The sequence below is a fragment of the Diplotaxodon limnothrissa genome, linkage group LG8 (genome assembly GCF_057381915.1).
Source record: "Diplotaxodon limnothrissa isolate DT_005_m linkage group LG8, D_limnothrissa_male_GT1.1, whole genome shotgun sequence".
NCBI classification, from domain to species: domain Eukaryota; kingdom Metazoa; phylum Chordata; class Actinopteri; order Cichliformes; family Cichlidae; genus Diplotaxodon; species Diplotaxodon limnothrissa.
In genome coordinates, this window is record NC_140603.1 from 21,412,454 (window position 1) to 21,439,536 (window position 27,083).

A 27,083-nucleotide genomic window follows, 5' to 3' on the forward strand; every position below is an offset into this window, starting at 1 on the left:
AAGAAAAAAGGGAGCAAAAAGACATTAGATTTTTTTTCCATCATTAAGCTGTGTCTGGGAGATGATGTGCTAGCCGTATGTGGTCCAGGGGAAGTATTTATAGCCCTGCTGGAATCTTGCTGTGCTGCGTTGATAGCAGAGATAATGGGAGAGAATGGGACGCAGCGAACTGTTCTAATGACACCAACAAGACAAGAGAACAGCGAGGATAAATAAATGTTAGCCATTTTCTCTCGCACATCATTTGCATTTTTTCTTGTTAAGGTCACTTATAGACTCAGACAATAACAACGAGGGGTGGGGGGGGAGAAAAAAAACCCTTGCCGAATATAAAACCAGAAATAACAAAAACAGAACTACTTAGTATGCAAGTAATTGATTTTATTTCCTAATAGTGTGACATTCAGTTAAAGATAGTGCCGGTTTTTAATTTTTAGCTGCTTTAATTCCCGTGTAGCTGCTTGAGTGGGTTTCCTTGTGAAATAGGGGGAATACAAACAAGATTTCAGTTCATTACACAGGAACAAACTGTACAGAAATTGCACTTACTTATGGAAATGACTGTTAAACATGCACAGCATTATGTGCTCTGCCTGTGCCGAAAATGCTGGAAACATTAAAGTACACACAGTGAGCCAGTAAGGAGGACCAATTACAAAGGAATGAGTTTGAGGAGCCGTCTTCCCAGGGATGATCAAAACGGACATCTGATTAATGAAATACATTGACCTTAAACGGTCCTAATTTAATCAGCTACTGTTTCTGACAGTGGAAACGCACTCTTAATGGTATACTGACCTTCCTTCTTTAGAGCTCTACTGGACCACCCAGCTCAAATACCAGTAAAACTGCTGACAGATCTTTCAGAGCGACCAGACCTGAGCGTAGAAAATAACTTAATCGTTTCATTTCATACCTCCATCTGACAACAACAGAGTAGTTGCAGTAACTTTGTGAAAGAGCGGGTCATTAGTGTAACCTCTGGGCCCCGTTTTGCTGCCGGAAGGTAATGAGAGCCAAACAGCGTGGTCAGCAGTAGGCATAAGTGCTGGAGTTTATGGGCAGTGTGTTGTGTCCCAGGTTAACACTGATGCCACCACTTAGGGCTCTGTGTTTTAGCACCAGCCTGCTAATTGAGATGACAAAGGCCATAACAATGACATTGTTGGCCAAACAGCCCTCTCTAGACCTGCGTCTGGCTCCAGTCAAGGACGTCCAGCAGTCTGTAAGTGCAACCTTGGAATTTAAGATGGTGCCTGAGTCCTTCTGTGCATCTCGGAATCAATTAGCACGACTCAGGTAGGCCGGCACACATTCTCAGACCCTTTTATGTGCCAGAACTCTCGCACTTGTTTTGTTTGTTTTACTTAAAGCCGCATAAAGCACGTCCTGCACTCACAAGGATAGCACATAAACGGTTTGGGGAAAAGCAGCTGTAATGGATATTGTGTTTAGCATTTCAAAAATCAAGTTAGAGTGCCTTCTTTGTCATTTGTGCATTTCATTACACATCGAGACATTCTTGTAAATACGCTGCCGCTGCGATATGAAACGGCATTAATTGACACACCATAAAGCATATATAACGTGTTAACAAGCGATATAAACAAAGCCAGCTGTTGAATTATCTTTGACTATCCTAAAAAGAGTGTTTGTGATCAATTAAGACTCAGTCTCACAATTTCACACTGAAAACAGGATGTCTTCTGTTACCAATCTAATAATAGTAATGCATATGGCAAGTGTTTTTATTAACATAATGGAAAAATAGCCCACATAATTTATCTTCTAAGTCCGAGGGAGAGAGAGCCAGATTGGAGCCTGAGGACTCAATCCACCTCAACATATGCTGCCATTGTAAGTCTGTGAATGTGGAGTATCTCCAGCCTCATTCCCATGATATTTATTGAAAAACATTTGACTTTATGAGCTGCATACGTAATGAATGCTTATCGATGCTGCGGCTCACCAGATGAGGCTATAATTCTACATGTAAGTATCACAACCACATGTGGGCCTGTAATGTTGTTTCTAATTGTGATCCATACTAATTCCTGTTTGTCAGCACTTGACTGCCACTGGCTCAAACACCGGTCTGCTTCACCACGTGCTCTGACCGGTTTCGTTTAGTGTTTATGTGATCTGTTTTCATTTATTTTCCTCCCAAGGTTAACAGCTTCCTTTTCTCTCTGTTCAGTTCCTTCCCATGCAGCAAAAAAGTCCAAAATCCTGATCTGCAGCGCTGACAGCTGGCCTTCTTAATAACATATCTTTTTCTCCTCTGATTTGGCCACCCACTTTCTGATTTAAGCGACTGAAATTTAGCTCCTTAATCTCAGTCGGCTGTGTCAATCCACCTGCCATGTGGCATGAACAGAAATTGCTTCTGTTGGATCGGAATACATTTTTATAAACCTCTTACACATACAGCTCTACCCTGATGACTGGCCAAAAATACAGATGAAATGCTTGTTGCTACATCGCAATGTTCATATCGGGTCCACCCCTAGTTTTAAACCTAGCAGGACGAACATAAAGTATTTCAAATGCATTGCTAGCTTATCTTGTAAGATCAAAAACTAAACCCACAGGAGTTGATCTGATTCATATATTTGTCTGAAACCAGATCTGCACTTACTACTTAACACTAGTCCATTGGTTTTGTCTGAGTGATTCACCTATCGGAGGAAAGTTAGATGTATTCCACTGATTGTCTAGCTGCAAGGAAAAATCCATCTCAGAGCATCCTGCGGCTGCTGGGCCTTTATTGACATATCAGATGGGACATTGGAGGAGAAATTGGCCTCATTTGTTTCTCACGTCACCTTAATGGCAGATCTCTTTCAAGGGGCAAAGAATTGACAGGCCCCCGGTCTCGGTGAGCAAACAGCCAAACCTAGTTTATTGGTTTCCTCTTGCAAACACTCTGCCTATGTGGCTGCCTAGATCAGCCTCCAAAGTTGAAAAGATCCCCCAGAAAATATTAATCAAGTGCTCTGACTGATTGTCTTTGCATGATAAATTATCTGGACAGGGACAGTGTTACTTTAGCCCAGGGACATTTATCACACACATAGGCTGAGTCGGGAATGCTGACAAAGTGGAAGGGGTCAATGAGACATTTTCTGTGGGCATGTACTGTACATAGCATTTCAGTAACAGTGAGAAGGTATTTCTGAATATGTTCTGTTTGAGCTAGCTATGACAGACTTGATGTGTAACACCGAGGTTAAAAATATGGCTAACGCATACATTTTTAGATGTTGGCCAGCTAGCATTCAGGTAGGGCAGGTATCCCTTCTTCAGATGGTTATCCACTAACATTCATCTCTGTCAATACTTTTACCAATCATTTCCCTCGTCAGCAGCATTAGCGTCTTGTTTTCCACCCTGATTGAAGTTTCTGTATGTCACTTGGAAGTGAACAGGTGTCAAGCTAGCACAGGCACCTCGCAGATGGCAGCATAATTAGCATTGATTCTGGCAGGCTTTCACAGGCCAGGGTCTAGATGGCCGTGACGACCAACTAACCTCCCCACCTCTTGATGGGCTACCTCTGGGACAGATCGAAGCTCATTTTACTCCAAGAATGCAGCACGCTAAAGGACTCCTTAGTAACACACAGCATCTGAGGCACGCAAATCCTGTTATAGAGCTTGTTTGCTGTCCAAACTCCAAAGGTCTGTGGACTGGATAGTGTTATTCTTAATTTATGTGCGACATTTAATTAGAATTATTGCTATTAATATTTCTGCTGTTTAACAATAGATGACTTAATTAATTTTCTTTGTCTCTACTGGTTTTCAGGTAGATCATTATATAGATTAATCTTATCCAACTGCTGTCTATCCATCTGTCATCCTTTTGGATCACCATTCATAAACATATTGGCCACACTTCTACATTATTTTCTCTAGGATTGCAGACTGAGAATGAAAACCAGTGCCCTTGTAAAGATATGAATGCATTATTATTATTACTGGATGCCAATTTCCACTTGATAGAAGGATAAATATTCTTCAAAAAGAGCCAGCAGGATCATTCTGTAAGCATGTCACTGTTTATGCCTCCTCTTGCTTGGTGTTTGTATATTGCAGATTGTATGCTGGAATTGGCAAGCCACTGCACATCCTGCGCTTTCAAATGGATCTCATCTAATCTTATTTCACCGTGTCAAATGGCAGCATGACATGCTGTTTTACTCCGTAACATTTGGTTGTAGCGAACCAGCTGACTGAGTCTGATGCGAGGAGTCCCCCTTGTTATTATGAACCACTTGTAACGGTGTGTCTGTGGGGTTGTTGTCAGAGTGGGTGGGTCATGCAGACATGTTGGTCACTAATACAGCACACGGAAAATTGCTTCTGCGACAGACATTCGCTGTTTGTTTTCCTTCTTGTATTCCAGTGCGTTCAATCCATTACAGAAACACTTTGTGAATCGCTAGACACAAAGACCTTTTAATAACATCCAGTGTAGCTTGGATATGGAATCACAGCAATCTAAATGTCTTTATTATAGCAACCAAATGCAGAACACAGAAAACACAGCACAGATCAGTGACTCTTTATAGATGGTAGCAATAATATAATTGATGTTCTCCAGTGGATTTTTTTCCCTTCTCAATTTGATCTTTTCCTCCGAAAACTGTCAGCAGTCAGCCCCTAACAATGAGAGCCACCCATGCTGTATACTGCACCGGTCAGGTGTCAGGATTCATTATATTTGGCTGAGATTTGCATAATGCAAGAGGCATCAAATTAAATTTGCATAATTCCTTTGATTACACTTGTTATTAAATGTGAGTGACATTGATTTACAAAATGGCCTGATATAAGGTTAATGGCTGATGTCACCTTCTTGCGCCTCTGTCTTTTCTTAATTATCACAAAGCTTTGTTCATTGTGTCATTTATGCTTCTGTATCCTTAAATAACACGGCTTTATACTGTATCTCTGTCTTCTTCTCCTCCTTACATACATTACACCGCTCCTGTGCTTGAACTTCCCTCTTATATCGTGTTTCTGTAATTATGTAAGGCAGAAAGTAATTTGAATGGGATGAACAGTCATAACATTGGTGTGCCCTGGCCCATTTAAGCACATTTACGTGGGCCATTATTGACAGCCGGCTAAGTGTCATTTGTCAAGGAAGAAGGAATTGACAGGGATAAGAAACGGGGAGAAATAACGGTCAATCAAACCTACTTTACAGTCATAAGGGAAAAGAGCAGCCATCTCCAGTGTTTCTTTTTTTTTTCTCCCCCCCTGGTGAAAGCATAAGATCATAATACCTATTTTCATAATAATACAAACAGCCTGTAGGCTACAAAATAAGAAGACAGCCATACTCAGTGTATCTGTGCATTGCCTGACAGAGACAGAAAGGTTTCAATCTCTTTTTCATTTCATCCTGATAGCTCTACCTTTTATTACCGAGGGACAGGAACATTTCCTGAGGTAAAAAGGAGTGCACATTCCCAAGATAAAGTTGGAGGTTTACAGCTATTTCCAGCCGTAATGTATTATTCCGTTAAAGCAATGATCAGGTAGTGTTGGATGAATGGGAGATGTTCAGCACCATTACTGCCTGGCACATCAGTGAGGCATTATTACATTATCGCTGCTCTTTAGTAGGAGATTGGGTGTGTGACCGGGTTCTGAATACACTCATCCCGCTCTCCACGGCGTAAATTGCAGATTGGCTCATTGACTTCAATGATAAAATGTAAAAATTGCCAGTAAAGAGAACATAGACTCAGGTTACTCCTTAGCTGTTTGTCAACGGCAGATGTGACTCAGTTGGTGCAAAGCATGTTAAAGAGTTCCATCTCCCAGAAGTCAATGTCATTTATGCCTGAAACTGCTAAAGCAATAGCTCATCTTGTCTCTGGTGTGTCATACTACACTGCCTTTGTCTGAGATTAAAATTTGCTCTGGGGGTGTGTGCTAAAATCCTAAAATGTTACTTATAGGAAGAGGCGAAGATTTACTAACAGATACATCGAGAATATGTTGAAATGAAAAAACAAAAGTACAATATATATGAATTAGTATTAAAATACTGAATGACCAAAAATGCTGTTCCTTGTTATGGTTTAAAGAATGGTTTGATTTTCTTACACAAATAATTAGCAATAAAGCAAATCAATATATGGCACTAACAGCTTTAGGATAATTTGTGATTGATAATTGACAGCTTATTAATTAAATAATGCATTATCATTCCGCTCCACAGACCGTGTGTTCACTGTGCAGTTTAGTGCTGCATCAAAGAAAAACCTGGCAGCGTTATTATTCTGCTTATTAAGCCTGGGCAGGTTATTCTTGAAATGGATACTGCTAATGTTATTTCGTACGACACTTCAGAAAAGCATTAATCCATGATAATTACCTCGGAAGGAAGCAAATAAAGACAAACTAATGGCGGGGTTGATCATCAATTTCGAACATTCGACTCAAATGCCCTACATTTTTATGCAGGAAACGTCCAGTTGCTGTGCCTCTGCTTAGAATGCCTTTTTAAGTGTATATTATCCTGTCCTTGACTGGGGAAGTGCTAGGAGAAATCATTAAAGCAAATTAGACTATTAACATCCTAAAGAGCATTTATCTTGTGGATCAATAGGCTCTCATCTTCTTTAGAGGACCCTTTGGTGTCCTAAAGTCATTATGAGCCAGATTATGAGGATAGTCAATTCATTACATGCAGATAGGCCAATAACTATTGACACCATAGGTACAAATAATAATTTCAAGTGCATATATTTTTCAGCTTCTAAATTATTTTAAAAAGAGAATTGTTTTGCAAAAGTGATAAAGACTAAACACCTTCAGCTGAATTCATTAAAGCTTTTGCACAATCTCAGGAGAATCCAGCCGTTCACTGAAGAGGATATTTAAAGCATCCTCTCGAAGAAAAAAAAAGAGTCTCTTGGCATTGATGCACTTGTCGTAGATCAAGCAACACTTCACCATATGATTTTTCCTGCTTTGCTGACTGTGTGTGAAGATGCCATACACCGGGAATGGATTGGATCTTCAGTCTACCATCACAAGATCTGCGATGCTCCAATCAACACACAAGATGTTCAGACATTTATAATTGCATCATTTTGCAGCGCCCTGCATGTGACGTCACGGCCTCCTCGTTTGTGTTTGCCCACGCTCACGTTTGTGACTGCTGGATTTGCCAGCAAGATAAATTGGCACATGCATGTGTTTTGTTACTTGGATTATTATTTGAGGTCTCTCTTGGGGGGCAAATATGCATTTAAAGAAGCAAGGGGAAAAGGAATAATCACATCACGTGGCCTGGGAGTCAACATACGCAGATCAACAGAGCAGCCGCCTACGACATGATGTCGATTTGATGAACATGATGTGGTACCATTATCTCTCCCCGAGCCTTTGTCAGCATGTTGACCAAGAAGGGTATTGTTCAAATCCCATAAATCTCACACCCTTATGTGTGCCAATAATAGTACTAAATGGGAATAAAATTGCTTTCCCTTTCTCATCAGTTGTTATGCTAAAAACTGTAACCTTAAAGTGACCGTTGCCACACATAATATGGTGCACTGTTTGTGTGCTGAAAAGGCAAGCGGGAGATCCTTCTGTTCCCCATATGGCCCTATTGTGTTGATAATACCATACAATGCCCCCCTCCCTCCCCTTCAGAGCATGCTTCAGGCCCTGCTGGTAGAGGATAGACTGTTGGTTTCACAGAGGCAAGCAGGACACCCATGGACACAGAAGTGTGTAAGATGTGGGGCTCCTACGCGCGTGGCCCGGTCGATTCCCCTTTTGGCCAGCGCCGGGCCAGCTGAAGAAATGGAAACTATTCCTTTAGCATTAGAGAAGTAATTCTGTTTCCCAGCAGGATGTTTTGGAGAAAAAAAAGAAGGAAAAAAATCAAAAAATTGAAGGTATTTTCTCGCCTTGTAATAAGAAAGAACAACTGAGCATTCTGAAACCTATTGATGCTGGTTTGGATGGATTATAATGGTCATCCCATCTACTGTCACTTTGGGGTTTTTTTTCCTAAATCATTTGATGTCTCACTTTGAGGTGCATGAATTTAAAATCCAGTTTATAATTTCAGTATGTCAATCAATCATCGTGAATTTTGTATTGACAACGATGTTAAAAATGAAACAGAGCAACATGTCAAGTCTGCATCTATTTAGATTAATTTAAAACATCATTTTTGATTTGTGTGTTCAGACACACTCCATCAACAAATAATTACAGCAGCAACCTCCATCAACAAATAATTGTAAATATTTTAATTTATTGATTCATTAGCTATTGGCACAGCAGTACAGCATTACTCGGGCTGCGTCTTTTGTGTGGGCTGTGCGAATATTTCATCCATAGTTTCCATTGTCTGGCTCATGGTAGCACTGAGGTTCAAGAAGTTGCTGAGTAGACAACACAGACCTTTAAAACATACACCAGGTTTTATTTATATGGAATATTATTTTTAGTTCTTTTAGAATTTAAAAAAGTGAAACCTTCAGATCGCCTTTTGTGAATGGGTTTGAAATATTTTATTTTCAAAACTGAAGTTGTAGCCTATAAATATTCAGCAGTTTTACTTAAAAAATATGAAATATTAACTACAATTAAGAGTTATCAAAATAGTTGAATTGTTTGTGTTTGCTCAATCATTTAGTCAATGAATCATTCCGGAAAATGATGCATGTTGGAAAATACATGTGCCCAATGCAAATACATGTATTTGTGCATTTCATGATTTCTTGTTGTTTTTATTAAATTATTCTTTACTTTCTGCCCCTTTGTGTCTTAATAAAGAACTGGCCCGGACATTAATGAGAGCACAGAGGAGATATGGGCTAGAGAGTTTGTGTGGATGGAGCTGGAGGCTTTGGGGAATGCAAGGGTCACCTGGTCAATGAATATGAAGGCCCCGCTTATTATAACTTTGTCAATGACAAATAACAAACTGTTGGTATATGAAATGCTTCGTTGTATCATTTTGTGGAGGACAAGGGATATTTTCAGCTTGGCTGCCTGCACACTAGCCTTTGAGCTGGCCCTGGAAAAGCTGTTTGTTTGACCCTAAGGAGTGAGAATTGACAAAGCAAGCCAGGAGCATTTGTTTCATCTGCTAAGCCATAGATTGAAAATGATTTCCCAATGCCCCGTTTGAGATCCCTGTGAAGGGGGTCATCAATTATTTCCTGATACGTGACACAATATTGTACCTATTTTACTGACCACTGCTTTCTGGTTGGTCAAATAGCATCTCTTTTATCAGCCCATTATTGATGGTGAACGGAAGCTCAGTAAACAGACCTGTAGGTTTATTTCCAGTTTCTCTCTGCCACAGTGCTGCAGCACTAAAAAGCAAGGAATGAGGTCAACAACACAGAGAAGAAGCTAGATAGCGAAAAAACATATAGCAACATATATTTAGCTTGATTTACCCAATTCTACAAATATCGTACCAATACTTTGTCCCTCAATATCTTAATTTTTTTGAGGAGAAAAAAATGACCCAGTTTAGTAATAACATAATAAATACCTGTTTGTTCAACCAATTCATACACCATACATCACACAGAAGAAGAAAAAAGACAACTAGAACAATTGCAAGATATTCATATACTACAAAACTCTTTTAGGCAATGCTGTTTAATCTTCATTTTGCTAGGAGAAGTGTGAGTCTGCTGAAAGCACACTGTTTTTTGAGCAAATGGAGTTCTAAATTGCTTTTTTTAAGTACCATGCGCCAGGGTAATGTCTAGAGGTACAGACACAGCATTCCGGTGGCAATGATTTATGGTGTGGGGCAGCCACAAATTGACTTGTATGCAAGAAATGTAAATGGAAGTGGGACATTTGATGGAGAAGCTCATTTCCAGCCTTAAATGTTTTAAATTAACCACACAAACTCACAAGGCAAAATGTTAATGGGCATTTTTTTCACCTCACTTTTTTTTCCTTCATTCTTCCCCCCTTTAACTTAATCTACATTACAGGTCAATTTATTAAACAAACAACGATATTGCACTAGATTTGCAAGGATCAATGGATTTGACAAAGGGGATTCATTTTGGGAAATAAACCTTTGAAATTAGCCAGCGAATGAGGTAACTATTTGAAGTGATATATGTTTGGCACAGGACAGTGTAAATTGCACGAAGGTGCAAACAGAACAAAGGAAACTGGAAAAATAGCAAAGCGGCAGTGCAAGGCTACTCCTATTTCTCAACCAAATGCACATTATGTAGTTTTCTTCTTATAATTGGAACTGTGTCATTGCTTTACTATATCTTGAATCATATTTTAGCTGAATTTTACACACAGTACAAAGGAACCTTTTCTCATAAAATGGAGTCTGTGTTTGTTTCTTAGTATGGTGAATCAAAAGTTTCGAACTTTTCAGCATCGTTTATTGCTCGCACAGGAGACTGTAGCGAGATAACAGGATGGAGGAGTGAAACGTGAGATCTGTGCCCTCAAGCTAAAGAAAAAGTGGCCTAGAGGGAGAAATTGTTTTCTAATAACAAGAGCTTCTCGTCCCCCGAGGGACAATTACGATGTTAGCTCCCTTGTCAGAGTAAAAGCCGCTTTCAAGCTGCTCCTTTCATAATGCTATCATGTTTGCCCCAGAGATATGCCCATGGTCTTCATGTCGCTCTCTTTTTATTTCTCTCTATCACTATTGATTGAGGGGCCATTTATATTCACAGTAGGGGGTCTTAATTATGAGTGTGAGTGAGGCCAGCCAAATAGGACTAAGTGGTAACAGGGGGCCAATGCTACTGCCACGGGGCTCTTTACCTATTTAACATTCAGTGCCTCACTCCTTGATCACTGGCAGTACACTTATGAAATCAGCATTGCTCAGTGGAATAATAACCGTATTTAGAGTGGATTCAGTTGAGCCTACAAGCACAACAAGAAGTGTATTTTTTTTATACAAGTAATCAACATTTATTTTGGTTGTAAAGCAAAAAATAAATAAAAATATATGTATACATATATGTTTTGCATTTTTAGTTTAAAAATGTCTGTTTCTTCTTAATGACAAGAAATGCTTTTCTCAAGAGTGGTCGGTGGTGGACTATCAACTGTAATACTCACATCTATTTGCTTTCTTTCTTTTTTCTTTTTTTCCTTTGAAGTTTCCGATGAGCGAAGCAGTGTTGAGATTTTGCCTCCTATTTAAAATTAAATCCCTTTATGCCATTTGACAAACTGAGACCATCCAGCCAGTAAATGTTCTGGGTGAGTGTTAAGTCTCTACATTTCAGTCAGTCGTGGAAATGAGCTCAAGCTTCTAGTGTTGTGGTAGCTTCAGTTTGCTGATTACACATATAAAATAAGCCCTTTATTTTACCCTTTCAGGCTTCTTTCTGTACAAATTCTTCCTTAAATGACAACTGGCAAGCAGAACGGCTGAATTACTTAGCAAGTGGGTGACATTCACTTCGGTCAGTTCATTCACTGGACTATTACATGTGTGGTAATGGCTTTGATTAACAAACATCTCTGTGTTGTAGTCACAGTTTGAAATAACCCAACCCCTCCTTCCTGACATCTGATTTTACAGAAGGTAGGTTCAAGGCCTCTCTCTGTGTGGTAGAGCTCAGTGGCATGGCCACCATGGTCGAGGTGCTGGTCGAAGGGTCACGTGATGCCTGGCTCATAGGGCTCTGTGTCTGCACTTGCTGACAGGAGGGCATTGCCCCCACCATTCTTTTTTTTAGTCTTTTTTTTTTTTTAGCTTTAACCAGTCAGCCATGGCTTACATGGTTTGTTGTGGCCCCAAGATCAGAAGGAGGAAGCTGAATAATGTCTTCCTATTCTTTAAGGGGAGGGCCACGGTTGGTTGATTATAGAATAGCTTTGACAGACCAGAGGGAACTATGGCTTTTGTCCAATTCCCCCTCACAAAGAAAGGTAAGTTCAGAAAGAGCTTGGGTTGGCTTTTTTAAGCACATGGTGACTGGCCTACTCCTCATCATCCCATCATAAACTTATAATACCTTCAGGGACTCCCACCTATGCAGGCTGTCAAAGGACAAGCAGCACCACTCACACTCTTAAAATAACGCATAATTTTAATCCAGTGCAAGCATAAATTGAGTCTCCCCTACTTTGTTCTGCAAGGGGCAAATAAATCTTTATTATTTAGGCTCTCAAATGTTGCTAGAGATGCACGTGTCATCTTAGAAAAGCTCAGATTTTAAATTCAAATTCCTTCCTCCTTCTGTACTTCTATTAATCTTACTCTTCCTTCAGCCTATGTGCAAAACGTGTGACCACCACCATGCACGCGCACAAAGAACCACAATCCAGACAGTCTGTGAGAATTAGCATTTCATTCATTGTAACAAGGCCAATATGTTTCCAGAAGTGCTGCCATACTGAAACAAGTCCTTAACAAAACAGAGCCTGAGGGCTTGAGACTGACTCCTGGGACCCCAGCAGCCTCCACGGCCTATTTGTTCAGCAGAATCTGTTATTCTGTCACAGCAGGCCTGTCACTAGTGAAATCATTTAAATGTCCAATCCTGTATTTAAGCAGACTGCCTCACCACGAACAGATGAGCGGCACTCAGAATTTATAGCCAGACGCATCAAAGGGTAAGCAGAGCAGTGTGCGACCTGGTGGAGCAGTTGTCCTGTGGGAGCTGATTTAGTGGCTCTTTCCCTTATGCAACAATAGCAAGCAGTCTCTCATAATGAACATCCTGGGTATTCCTCATTGTAAATTCAAATTCAGCACTTAGACTTTACTGTATGTGTGATGAAGGGTTCATAATACCACTCATTATAACTAACTGAATAAATATTTTTGAAAAGTTGCCTGCGCTTTCAATGCACTGCAGTTATTGTTTTTTGCAATTTAATACCTAAAACAAACATGGTCACAAAATTAAACTGCTCTGTTTGTTACAGGAAAAAAAATGTTTTCTGCAATCTTTCAAGTTGCTTGTAATACTTCAAGTGGGTCATAGTGGACAAAAAGGTTGAGACAACTCAAAGCAGCTTGATGTTGGTGTGTAATGGACCTGTCAACTCTGATGGATTTTCAACTCTGCCTTATTTTTTGTCCTACTACAGACAATAGAAAGCTAAGGAGCTAAGGCCTTGCAGTTCTGTCTCTGTGTGTGCAACACCTCTTGATCAATAGTAAATTTTTATCTGCAATCGGACTAAAATGTACAATTACATGAAGCAGATAGGGGAAATACAATGCAGACTGCTCTTAGGGTGATCGCTCATAAACATAAAAGCTGTTTGGAAGATTATAATCAATGGTGCAACACGACCCACCACGTGGATGATAGACTATCATTACAGATTGTTCTCTTTGAGTAATGGGACTGAAGCAAAAACAGATAATGTGATTCAATAATATATTTGCTGAATTTGTGAAGAAAAAGAAACAGGAAAATCTATCCTAGAGGCTAAGGCCTTAATTAAAACTTGCCAGAAGATCACCTACGACTTAGGGATGACTTAAGTCATAGGCGATCATGTCTAGCTACTGTATGTGTAGCTGTGTCAGATCTGAAACAGTAGCGGCTCTCAGCCCCCTAATGTTTAGAGTGGGCTAGCATTAAGATCGATGATTTGTTTATTAGATTTCCAATCAGAATATAATGGGTTTGAGGCATTAGCAGCTGTAGGGTAGATGTGGTTGAGTGTGTCTGCTGAAGAACCCCTGCCTTTTTGATTTCTTAGCGCTTCCTCTGAGTGTAAACAGACCAGAAAGAGAATTAAAAAAGATCATATCATTTTGTGCCATGCCACTGTGCAATTCCCGAGAGATAAACATTAAGCAAAAGGCAGAATAGCTGTGACTTTGTTTTTTTTCTTACAGCCATAAAAGACCCCACCCTCTGAGACTGTTATTAGCCAAGCTCACAGGGAATGTCATATTAACAATGAATGTCTGGTAGTGACGGAGATTGTCCTAAGTATGAGCCCAGCAGGGAGCTCTCTTTAACTCTAATTCACACTGAAATCAGATCACCCTGCTAAGATCTCATCAGCATTATTACTCCTGTGCTTTACCACCTCCTTCCCCACTGTCCATGTGTGTTCTTCGGCGCAAGCCCGGCCTGGGCTAACACATCCTATCATTGCCGTCTGTTTTTTTGTTTTGCGTGATCATATTTTTACACAATTGGGTTAAATTTGTGGGAATTTTTTGGTGGGAAGTGTCATCCCTTCTTTTACCTTTTGTTTTATTATTATTTTTGACTCCCCCCCCCCCCCCTCATATTTCTCTTTTTTGTTACTGTTTTGCTGCAGGAGGTCATGTGTTTAATACTTCTGGCAATTTTTTTTAGAGTAAATACTCATAATGGCAGACACAGAGTGCTTGATGTTCACACGCCACAGGACAAGATTCTGTGAACTCTTAAGTGAGTCATGTAGTTACTGAAAAAATTCCCCACAATTTTTTGACACTGTGGCTCATAGTTATTGAAAGCATAATAGCTTATAATAGATGGTGAAAGTAAGAAGTATTTTAAGCAAGAAGCCCAAATGTTTGCTTTTTCTAAGCATTTCAAGTAGCGGTGTCAAATTCATTTTAGTTCATGTAGCAAATCCATTGTAAATTACATACTTTATTACATTAATGAATGTTTTCAACTAACTTATTCACCAAACCAGTGATGTACATCCTGAGATATTTTAAGAAAATAGGTGCAGACATAACAATATGTCTCAGTTTTTTGTTCTCAGTCATTCCGCCATGACAAGGAAATGTTAGTGTGACAAATCAAAGAGATGCTCTGACATCTGATGCGGTATAACCAGTGTTGGGCAAGTTACTTTGAAAAAGTAATTAATTATAGTTACTAGTTACTTCTTCAAAAAAGTAACTGAGTTAGTAACTGAGTTGCAAGTTTCTAAAAGTAATTAATTACTTGAAAAGTAACTATTGCGTTACTTTAAAAAAAATGTTTTAACCCTCTGGGGTCCAGGGTATAATTGGCCATTTTTCACTACTTTTGATTTTCCCTCTACATTTCACCGTTAAAAACTATTTACTTTGCCTTGTTTGGTATCATTCTTTTCAGCACAACCTCACGTGTCTGAATTTATAGTTATGTTTTCATTTTGACATACTGTATTAACACAATTGATCTAAAATCAGACAAAAAACATAAAATCTGTGTAGAAAAAGTTATATGTTATACTGTAACAACCACAAACATGTTTACTGAATCATATTTCATGACTTTAAATGCAAATATAAATTGCCAATTTTATGTACAGGTTTTGCAAACAAAGTTATTCGCAGCCATTTACCTTTTACCCTTTTTTAAATAACCATTTCAAACTATTTACAGAACAATCAGGTGTTCTGCATTCAATAAGATGCCACACAAATTATTTGTACCACTCCAAAAAAAATTATTTCTGTCCACTATGAAGGAGAACATCACAAGCCTGACACCTGCAGAAAACTATCCACAACACTACACACTAACTACACAAGACAACACATTAACTACACACTCCGAAGATGCTAAACGTCACAAATCTCTCACATCTCAAAACTCGCTCTCTCTCTTTTTCTGCTCTCTCGCCATCACTCCTAAAACTTCTCCCTCTTTCTAAACAACCAAATGTCATGTTGCCATATCATTTTTTGATTGGTCGGCATGGTGCATTTTTCCACCAACACCAAAGGGGTGGGGGTTTTTTTGTTTTGTTTTGTTTTTTGGTCATAAGCAGAGAGTGCTTGCTAGCGCTGTCCTTAGACAGTAAACGTGATTGTTTATCATGACTCTGGTTTTTACGTGCCCTATCAACACAATTTAAAAACTGGTATACATCACCTTGTTGCTTTGTCATCTTGAAGTGGTCATGTGATTGGCTTACCACGACTACTTTATTCTTCCTCAGTCAAACAGCAGCACTCATGCCATTGTTTTGCCCCCCTAGCGCCAGGTGTTGTGCTAGAAAGTGATCGTCTGGTAGAAAAGTGATTGCCGTCCGCAGAGCGCGCGCAGCTACTTAAAGCTGTAGCGCCCAGATTACTTACAGCTACTTCCGTGCAACTGATATAAGGTGCAGTAAGCTGAACACAGCTTCAACCGTCTCAGAAAATACGTAGCTGAACTTGTAATGAAAATGGTCATTAGTTGCACCTGATCCATCAAAAAAAATACTCTTGCAGAATACCGCTATAATACGGTGTGAATATCTAAGGTTGACTCTAGCGACTATACATCTCAAATGCTGTTCTTCCAAAACATTCGGTAAGCTCCTAAAACTCACTACCTAATTTATTTATTTATTTTTTAAACTGGAGATACTGTAGAAAGACTTTACTGTAGAAACCAAGACCAAGACCTGGGTGTAATGTGGGTGTTATCGGCTGTGACACCGAAGGGGTCGGAGACTTCACTTGTTTTACTCAGATGAATTGGACAGGCTACTAGAAGCTCAGAGGCTTCAGCATCTTGATAGAAAACTTGATAGAGCAATGGGCCGTGGTGGCACTGAACATAGGCTTACATCGATAAAATGCAGCGTACTGTGTATACAGTATATATCCAACGAGATGTGTATTCAGTTGAAACCATTAAAATGCTGAGAGAACCCTATAGCATAAATGAAATTGTTGTACATACTCACTGGGCCCTGACCGACAAAATGGAGTGCAAATGTTAAGTACTGCAAGATGTAAAGTACAAACACATTATGGGCAGGTATTAGCTTATAAAACACAGCAAACCAGAGAATGGGAACAGTCCTTGCAGTGGTGTAGCTTACCTACGGTTTTTAATAGCAAGGTGTTTATTATTGCATCCCCCTACCCGCAACTCCCACCCCACCCATAGGGGAGGAAAAAAAATTATATCATGTTATGAGATTTAAAAGTCACCAGAGGATTGTACCGTACTTGGCACCTTAAGATTTTTGTTCAGCATTTTAAATTTTCAGGAGTACATTTGCGCGCATTATGTATGATGAACACATAGAAACAAAACCAAACAAAATAATAAAATTCAGTATCTACTCCTCATCTTTTGCCAAAAACATGTTTTTTCTTGTCATTCACTGATGCAGTTAGTTATGCAGGATCCCGGAAAAAAACACTTTAATGCGGTGTTTGTGCTTTAACAAATTAAATTATGGCCCATTTGACAGCCATGTTTGACAACTGCAGTGGCATTTAAATTCAGCCCCATGATGTCATTTAAAAATACACCTCAAACTTTGCCACACTCTTTGCTCTTTAGTCTTGAAGGGGAAATGATCACTGATTTGTCACCACTCAGCAGTACTTTTCTTCTTAATGAATTTTTAATATCCTTAATGACAGCAGAAGAATGATGTCATTAGGAGTGGATGTTTGGAAAACGCTGACTTGAACTCTTTTGGGCGACCATTTTTATAATAATTTAATATAGATTAACGCCCCATAGTAATGAGCAGTTTGACTATGAGGGGGGCAGCCATTTAAAGTAAGACCCTACTATTCATTTAGCAGTACACATTAAAAACTTTAGGTTGTTTATGGTCAAGTCTTTTATTCTCTGAAGTTTTTTTTTAGTGTGTGTGTGTAATGCTAAAACTACTGACAGGATATTATAGTATAACCAAGTCTTCCCAAACATTATGAGACAAATAAGAGATGTCATGACACATTTCCTGAATAACTGTGCAAAGTAGCTACAAGTATCTACATCCACTAATGCTGTGATCATCTACGGACACAGCAGCAATGCCATGGAGGCAAGAGAATTAAGATTGTGTCCTCCTGGTAATTTACCTACTGGACCTTGTGCGCTGGTGAAGTGTGAATCAATTTGTAAAGGATAGTTAAATTTCTATAACAACCTCCCCCTTCTTCACACTTGACTATCCCACATCAGCTATTAAAAATGGAAAGAAAAAAAAATCACGTGGTGTCTTATGAAGATGATCAAGGGGAAGGCCACTCACTGGGAATGATAAAACGACTGGCTGCACTTTCACCTTTTTTTTTCTTTCTTTGCTGAATGGGCTGACCTCTCCTTCTGTGTACCGTATGCGTGTATGACAAGCACAGGCCGACAGATAAATAAACAAGCCTGGAAAGCCTAAAATGAATAAAACAAGAAGCAGGAAGCTGGCTGGCTAGGACACTGATATCCCTTGGCAAAATGTTTTATCATATTCAGCAAAAGAAGAGCCTTTATTTTATTGATTTAAAAAAAATCCCAGAGGCACTAAAAGGAACAGGCAATGATTAATGTCCCTCTCAGAAAAAGAAATTATATGGAATAAATTAAACTACTGCGGCAGCAAATTGAAAAATAAGGATGTAAATGAGGTTTGAATACTTAATATCTTATAAAGAAAAATAGTCAATGAGGCCCAAAAATGATGAGGGATTGCCAAAGAAACATAATATTAACTTTAATGGCTGAGGCTAGATTTTCTGTACTGTCAGAATTTACCTGTCACAACTGATTTTCTCCAGCAGACATGAAAAATGAGCAACACCATTTGAAGCAATTGAAGGCAGTCATTCTCTTCTCAACGTGAAAAATAAGAAGAGAAACAGATAAAAGTGGCATTAAGGAGCTAGAATGTCTTTTGCTTTAGATGATTATTGGCTTGTGTTATTTTATACATGACTTAAATCCTGAGTTCTGCATCTGTTTGCTTGAAAATGCCTTCTTTTAATCACACGATTGCCTTATTGCTATAGCACGCAGGTTTGTAGGTGCATCATTGGAGAGCATTATGTTCGTATAAGGAGCTCATGTTTATCACAGACTTCATCTCCAGGCTCCATCAAACCTAAGAGCCTGTCCTTATGTTAATGCAATGATCTGCGCTTGATTTATCCCGCATTATGACATTTATTTTTCTTTCACTATCATCGGAAAAGGTCAATCTGCTGAAAGTCAGCCCTGACGATATTTGTCATTTGGGCTCTTTTAGATCATCCTCATCACATTCACGTTCCCTCAATTAAGACACGACGCAATCTGGAATCAGTCACTCTTCCAGCCATCGTTTACACCGTGGTACACGTCGCACAATGCCAGCTAAATGAGAAGAAAGCCAAAAGCAAGAGCGAGATGTGCGGCACATTATCAGTCGAAGTCGTTGTAGAGTTGGCCCCCGGTCCTCCCCATCCATCAGAGTTGGGGTAAAGATGAGAGTGTGAGACGGGGCCTGGGGAGTGGCAGTCGGGTGCTTGCATTGCACCCCATTACTTCAGATGGATAGCAGAGGGGTGCTCCACATTAAACACTGTTCCCTCAGTCGGAACCTTTAATTATAATTCCTCAGTATCACTTACAGCAGCCCAGCACAGATGTTAAAAACCTTTCGTGGCTTGGTTACCCCACCTTAGTTAATCTCGAGGAGGGGTGAAGATACAGATGGCATATCAAGAGGCGGAGGATATGCTTGATCTCTGACAACATAAGCTCTTTTTCTGTAGGGGAGGATTAAAAAATGTATTTGCATGTTTGTGGAAAAACAAAATTGTCTGAATCCAAAGCTGCAAGAAAAAAATATTAAGAGTTCACACTACCACTAAAGTGTAGGAGCAGTTCAGCTTTGAGCTAGGCTTGTAGGTAAGGGAGGGAGGACTGTAAATCAGTATGCCTATGAGCAGCTTTGTTTACATATTACAGTCTTTACTTTAGTCTGAAGGGCTCAGCAGCCCTTACATCACCCTGCCTCTGTGTATGGCTCATAAAACTACAGAAGGAATATAACGCTGCTGTGGTTTGCTGCTTTAACAGTGAGCTGGGGCATCGTTGTAAGACTAGTACACATAGAAACATCAAAGAATATGTCAACATTCAAGCAACAGAAAAAGAAAGACAAGTTCTGAAAAACTATACATCTATATATATATATATAGATAGATATAGATAAAGATATACATATATATACATATAAAAAGAGGAAAGTGTGTTGCTATAAACAGATTCAAATGTGATAAAAAGTTGTTGTTCCTCTTTAAAAGCAAGTTTTACCCTTAGTGACCCAGAAAAGAAAAACTCTTAACAATACACAGGGTTACTTTTTATTGAACTCTTGGGTGTGCTGCTGTACACTCATTAAAAAAAGGTACAACAAGAATTACTCACACTCACCTGTATTCAACCAAACAGGTAAACAACAGAGAGCAGGAGTACATCCTGCCTTTACACTCAGTTTAATGCACTTGAATTGTATTGTAGCTGAAAATACTACTAACCCTAATTTAACTGCTGCTGCTGTGGTGCAATTTAAAGCAGTGCCTTGGCAATTTACTACACTTATCCCTGATTTAGACTTCGGCAGGGAGACTTTGTAGAGACCTACGAAAATGGCCAACAACATTGCCTACATTTGTTTGTGTGGGTACATGTGAATTATTGTGCGGTCGTGTCCTAATGTTGTTTATGCTGTACCGGCAGATATTAAAAAAACTGTGTTGGGACTTGTTCATTTTGGCAGTTTCAGCAGTCTCCTTCTAGGACCTCAATGACATTTGTGAGTCCTTATATTTACACTGTGATTGTTATTCTTTATACTTATCCTGTCACTGAAAAATGAAAAAACTGTGGGGAAGAATTAGCCGAAATGCACAGGAGGAACAGGACCGTCACAGAAGTTGTGGGCTCGTTGACCCATCGTGTAGTTACATTTCTCAGGAGGTGAATGTTAGGTTATAGGGTTAAGGGTATTTCTGGTTACGTTGTAAGATTTCCCACTAAAATATAATTTAGAAATTAGCTGTGATAAAACGGTGAAAAATAAATAAATAAATATGTCTTTGTTGTTTTACCACTCTGTCTGCTCATCAAGAGGTCACCGCACAACTGCCTCTTGCATTCATAATAGCCTCTGTATTTCAATACACTATAAATTACATCTCTGTAATCTTGTAAAACGTTACTTATTGCTGTCACCTTCAAGTTTGTAATCACACAAACTTTTCAGTATATTCCCACTCTTTTCACAACAGTTAAATCAAAACACTCGTAAAGGTTTTACTTAATTGCACATCCACACTTAATAGTATTTACACTACCAATGTGTAGTTATATTGGATCAGTATTGAGGTCATAAAACTTGGTTATTAACTTAGCTTCCAGACATGTTGCTCGTGGCTCTTTCGTTCAGCAGATTTTATTACTCTGGATCTAATTAATTGACCTCTCTTATACTCTTTTGTTGTAGCGGGTCATCTGTAAAGCGTTGACTGAGTGTGGAGGTGATTTTATATGGGCCAGGGAGTATTTGTGTCAACATCAAATCAGGACTGGATACAAGGTGCCACACTCTAAAGGTTTGGTAAGTGTGATATCCTGACATGGAATCCATTCCCCTGAATCTATAAGCTTTGCCTGAGTGACTATGTATTGTGTGAACAGATAAGTCCCTCACCCTCTCTCTCTCTCCCTCCCTCTCTTTCCTCTATACAAACATTCATTGCTGATGGTGCATGCATGATACCTGAACAAACACACCAACAATGTGTTACAATAACTACATTTCAGTTTTGCCACGTTGCTGCTGTGATGCAGATGAACTGTCAAAATGTTTCATGATTTGTTCTTTTACATTAAAGAACTCGTGAATATTTTCACTCAGGCAAACCCGTAGGTGCTTGTGTTAAATAGCCTGCGATTTCTGTTTAGACTTTTTTATTTGGAATAAAGAAAGACAGTACATGTAAAAAAAAAAAATTAGGTAGATGTTACAGTTTCAAAGTTTTCAAACAAAGCAGGTGACAATCATCCTACCAGTCCTTTCAATCAGTGACTGTTATAATAAAAAAATGCTCTTGCAAATTAAACTAAATTTAGTTTAACTCAAAGTTTAACATTAGCTTTGTATCGTAACAATATGCTAAATGGAGTTTTACATGCATCTATAAAAGTTAACATTGAGGACATGCCAGCAAACATAATGAAATAAAAAATAAATAAATAAATAAGATGTACTTTTATTTGTTAATGTAGAAATTTACATGTTTTATTTAAAGTATCAGAAGTTAGTTACAAAGATGTTTTGCGAGAAATAGGATTGCAAGTAGCAACCAAATTACTCCTCTCTTTATTTCACTTTACTTCAAAATGATGCTTTCTTAGTCTAGGTTAAAGGTCAACATATCTGGAATAACCTCCAATAAAAAAAATATATATATATATTTTAGAAAATGTTTCAGAGCATTTATATTAATGAAAAAATTTCAAACATACAATTTTCTATTGTTTTCCCTGTTTAATCCTGATTGTCAGTAGTGGGAGCTTAACTATGTTTCTTTATTGTTTGTATTGTCACTATTTTGGTTTAAGTGTTGAGCTTAATGTTCTCCAGTACTTAGTTCCAGCCAAGGCCAAAGAATGCAAATGAACTGTATCAAGAAGTCCTATATGCATTGCACTGATTGTATTTTACTCAAATTTAACAATTTGATTCTTTCCTTGTAAAATTAACTAAATAAAATAAAACTAAAATACTTAAAGTGAAAAAGACATTATAAGATTGTAAGCAAACTACTTCAAATATCAAAACTGAACATGACAAAATGATTTGACAAGCTGCAAGCAATGTACGTTGTCTGCAAGTCAAGGTAGGTGATTCAGTTTGTTTATTTGTTTATTTTTTGTGTACTTTCACTTGTCCTACAAAGGTGAGGTAGCTGCAGTATGGAAGTGTTTGCAACATCATAGATTTTACTATTTTCCAAAATTGCAAAGTATATTTTAGTCTACAGGATATTTTTTAGTAATTTACAATCATTTTTTAGTTCTAATTTATCTGTTGATAGAAAAATCAGAGTCATCTAGTTTCTTTTTTCTGTCAGTCAGCTAATCAGCTAATCCCAGTCTCATTGCAGCTATAATGAAGTACAAATTACAAATTATAGGCTTGTTGATAAGTGATAGTAAAATGGTTTGGTATATAGTGATATTGTTTCTTTTGCCATTTCTGATATCTGTATATAGTAATGCCAGCTATCAAACAGCTACAGATTTATTTGCATAGATTGTTTTAACAGTGTATCTTTCAAACCTACCATGAGCCATCAAATACATAATCTACAAGAAAACATGCATGCAGATATTGACTGATATATTCATGTTGTGGCTCTGGTAATGTTACGTGGTATCTGGTAAACTATAGAGGTGACTCCATTGCGCTGCACTGGAATAGAAAACTTAACAGGCCTATGCATTAAACATATTGTAGAATACAGTGTAACATTCATCACTGTCAAGGAGAGAGTTTGTATAAATTTAAATGCACTGAAGCGTTCAGAGGATTTTTTTTTCCTCCTCTTCCTTTGTCTATGAGTGGGAGTATATTTATATCACTATCAAGCTGCCTTATGTTTTGTAACACTGCAGGGTTAAAAATGAAGACTTCAACGGCACAGTTGTTGTATTTAGCTCGGGTCAAATTCAAATTATTTTAAATACCTTTAACTATTAGGCTTTCGGTACTTTGTCTTAATGTGACCTGAAGTCAATTCAATAAAAAGCCAAGCAAAAAGAATTGCACTGAGATTTGTGGGAATAGCTTGTTCAAAGATGTAGCCTACTTTAAAACCAATCATGGCCCCAAGTGCTGAATGTATTGGGAACCAAGACATGGCTGTGCAAGAGCCTGACAGTTTTAACATTAAAATAAATTGCCTAACCTTTCCAACATCCAGTGACAAAAACAGGAAAAATGAAAGATAATGGGTTATTATTCACTGAGGGATCCTATACATAATAATGATCTCATCAATAATGTTACACTGGGACTCATATACTAGGGCTTGTGGCTTAAAAAAATAAAATAATGGAATTATTTATTTTGAATCATCGGTGCTAGTTGATCTTTAGCTGTTTAAATGAGAAAATAGAAAGGGGTACATAAAAAGAGAGTGAGAATATTTACTGGTATAAAAGAAAGACGAGCGGGACAAAGACCAGGAAAATGTAACGCGTTATAATTCTCTTCAGCTCTGTTTCCAACCGTCAGCCATAAGTTACTTTGCCAAATAGCACAGGCCGAACCACACAAAAGAGGCACATCAGTGCCGGCTTAAAGTACATGGCAGTAAGTGGGCAATAGACTTACAAAGTATTGCTGTGTTCGCCTGACAAATGCAATAAACAGCATTATCCTTCAGAGGCAATGCTGGTCGTGGCGGCTGTGCTCCACAGCCCTGTGCCCACCTCCTCCTCACTGTGGAGGCCAGGGACAACAGAACACTTGGGGGTAGCGGGTGGTAGTGGTGGTGATGGGGGGTTGGGGGTTTGTCTCATGGGGGGAGGAATAGGAGTTGTTGGTAGACCGAGACTGGCACCGACATGTGGGGAGGTGTGTGTGAGGCAATCTACAGAACAAATGAGGGCACCATCGCCCGTCATATTTCACATTTTCTTCGTTCTAAATAAGACAAAGACCATGTGAGCAGAAAGCTCTTAGGAGGCATAAACAGCTGGAGAATGCTGCACCTCCACTGCACTGTGACCCACGCTGCAATAAATCTGTATAAAAGTGATTATGATGAGGCAAAGTGATCAAGCAAATGAAATATCTGGGCTTTAGCATATAACTCAGTGAGGTGAGGTGAGCTTTATAGCCCTTGCTCTGAGGAAGCCTTACCTTGCATGTCCTGGGCAATTTGCTTCTCTTATTGCATGTTCTATCTTTACTCTGAAAGGGTTTGTCCATGTGAGCAATTGCATGTTTGAGAAGTTGCTCATGTTGTTTGGATACTTAAAGACGGCAAAAAATTAAAAAAAATTTATAATGAATTTTGTTTTTAAAAATGTAATAATATCTTTAGCTCCTGGAGATGGATTGATTCTTTTTTTTCCCTGTGTTTCAACTTTTTGTGTTGAGTGAGTGCAAAGTTAATTGAGCAAACTCCAGGTATTACACTCATAAGAAACCACTTATGAATAAAAAAATCCAACCAACCCAGGTAGTATTCTAGATTTCCATGCGTGACAACTTGGTTTTGTCAGAGCAATATAATATGCTGTGACTTTATTGAGTTAAATGTATCGAATATAAGAAACATTTAACTAAAATGCGAAAAAGCAAAGAAATAAAACATTTCGACTTCAAGAAATTAGAAATTATGTATCAATTTCAATGAACAAATATGTTACAATACGTTGTTCCCATTTTTTTTCTTTTAAACTTTTAAAATTAGGGGTATGTTTGGACATTAGACTAATGGGTTGGGTGGAGAATTCAGATGCCACTTCTAGCCCCTAAAAAGATTTGAGCTAGCCCTGACCTAGAAGCTTTTTCTTCTTCTTCTTCTTCTTCTTTTTCTTCATCCACACCCCACAGCGCAGCATCTTGGCTTTTTCCCCTCCAGGCAAACAGTCAGTGAGCCTCCCATCAGCTCAGTCAGTGTCCCAGCTTTCTGTGCTGCTGAGTCTATATAGTGATGATCTAGCAATGATAACTGGATCAATACCTCCAGCCATGTGGACAGCCGGCTGGGAGCTGCATCACTACTCTCACAGGCGACCGAGTTGCAAACACCTCACCCCCAACCAGCCCCACTTGCAGCCCCCCTCCCCACTTTTCTGCCGAGCTTCACAAGCTCCACGTAAGCTTCACAAGTCCTCTGGCACACTTCATCTTATAATTTGATCAAGTGTCACATTCAACTGATCTTATGGTCATAAATGAGAAATATGTGAATTTTATGAACTGTAAATGAGTGTCCCTTCATGGGTGGTTATTTTAGTGTCAAAATATATTAAATACATAGGAAGGGAAGGGTGTAGCTAATCACTGATCCTACACAGTCAGCATTGCACTTTGCATTAGATGCCATTTCATTTGTTGTGAAAAATAATATCAAAGCCTATTCTTCCTCAGAATACTGTAGAGTAAGAGGTCAGTGATAATCCAAAAATATAGGTAAAATAACTCATAAAAGGTTTAAAAAGTGACTAACTTTAAAAGAATGCATAAAAATATAGTGTTACTTGTGTGCCGGGAATAAATGTGAGCCAGCAGCATAGGTAAAACCAATGAGATGTTACTTGTAGAGGAATGAAATTGGTTAATACAAAGGCATGTCGGTAATAACAATGTCCTTTCTCCGGTGACAAAGACAAAGTGCCTGCGTTTGGAGCGTACAAGCGCAAGAGACAAGTGATGGCTGAAGGTAGACTTTGGGAGAGCATTTGAATTTCATGTCCAAGAAGAGGCAGCCCATCATTAAAAAACCCTAATTTCTGTGTCAGGTGGAGTTACAGGTAATCGATCATCTTGTCACACCGATTTATTTTTTTCTGCCCGTTCAAAGTGAATTCTACTTCTTTCCAATTAAACTTGTTGCTGAAAAAGAAAATGTCTCTGGCTATTAAAGGCACATTTTGCCATGTTAGGTCTTTTTCCACCAAAGGTAATTTCTGAACATTTGGAAGAAAGATCCCAGGGGAGGTTGTGGCTTCCGGGCAATTCTTCATGTAGAGCTGATCTGAACAAAGCAGCCCTTTTGAGATTCGTATTGGCTGTTTATTAATGAATTTGCCCAGTCTCAGATAGTTTATTTCGATCTTTTCTACTGGCATTTTAGCCACAAAGAAAAAGGCCTGCTGGTTAATATGAATGTCACAGTTTGCCATAGTTATAGTTTTAATAATAATAATAATAAAATATATTTTCTTTGTTAATTTAGTTACACATTTATAAGAGCAGGAATCAAAGGAAATTTGGTGGCCCACACAATTAATGTGGTTTTGCCACTTAGGTATCTCTCTTAGGTCTTAGTTTGGAGAGGATTTTCCTGCACTGACAGCTTCAGTCAGCCTGACACTTGGGAACAATGGCTTTGGCTCTGACAGTATGTGCCACCAAAGCATTGGAATATGTCTGCATAAAAGCGATTTACAGGTAGACTTCTAAATGTTAAGGGTTGTCAGCTTCAATTTCTTAAAAGTCTCTTGGCCAATCCAGTTGATAAAAGGCTTGTGCCTTTCTGGGGAAATACTCCTCAGCTCCTGACAGACAGTGACAGAAAATGCCACTGCTTATGGCCATCACCAGTAGCAGTGAGGTTTCGCATGGCAGCAAGAGCTCCTTTGTCCTGGGTCTAATTTA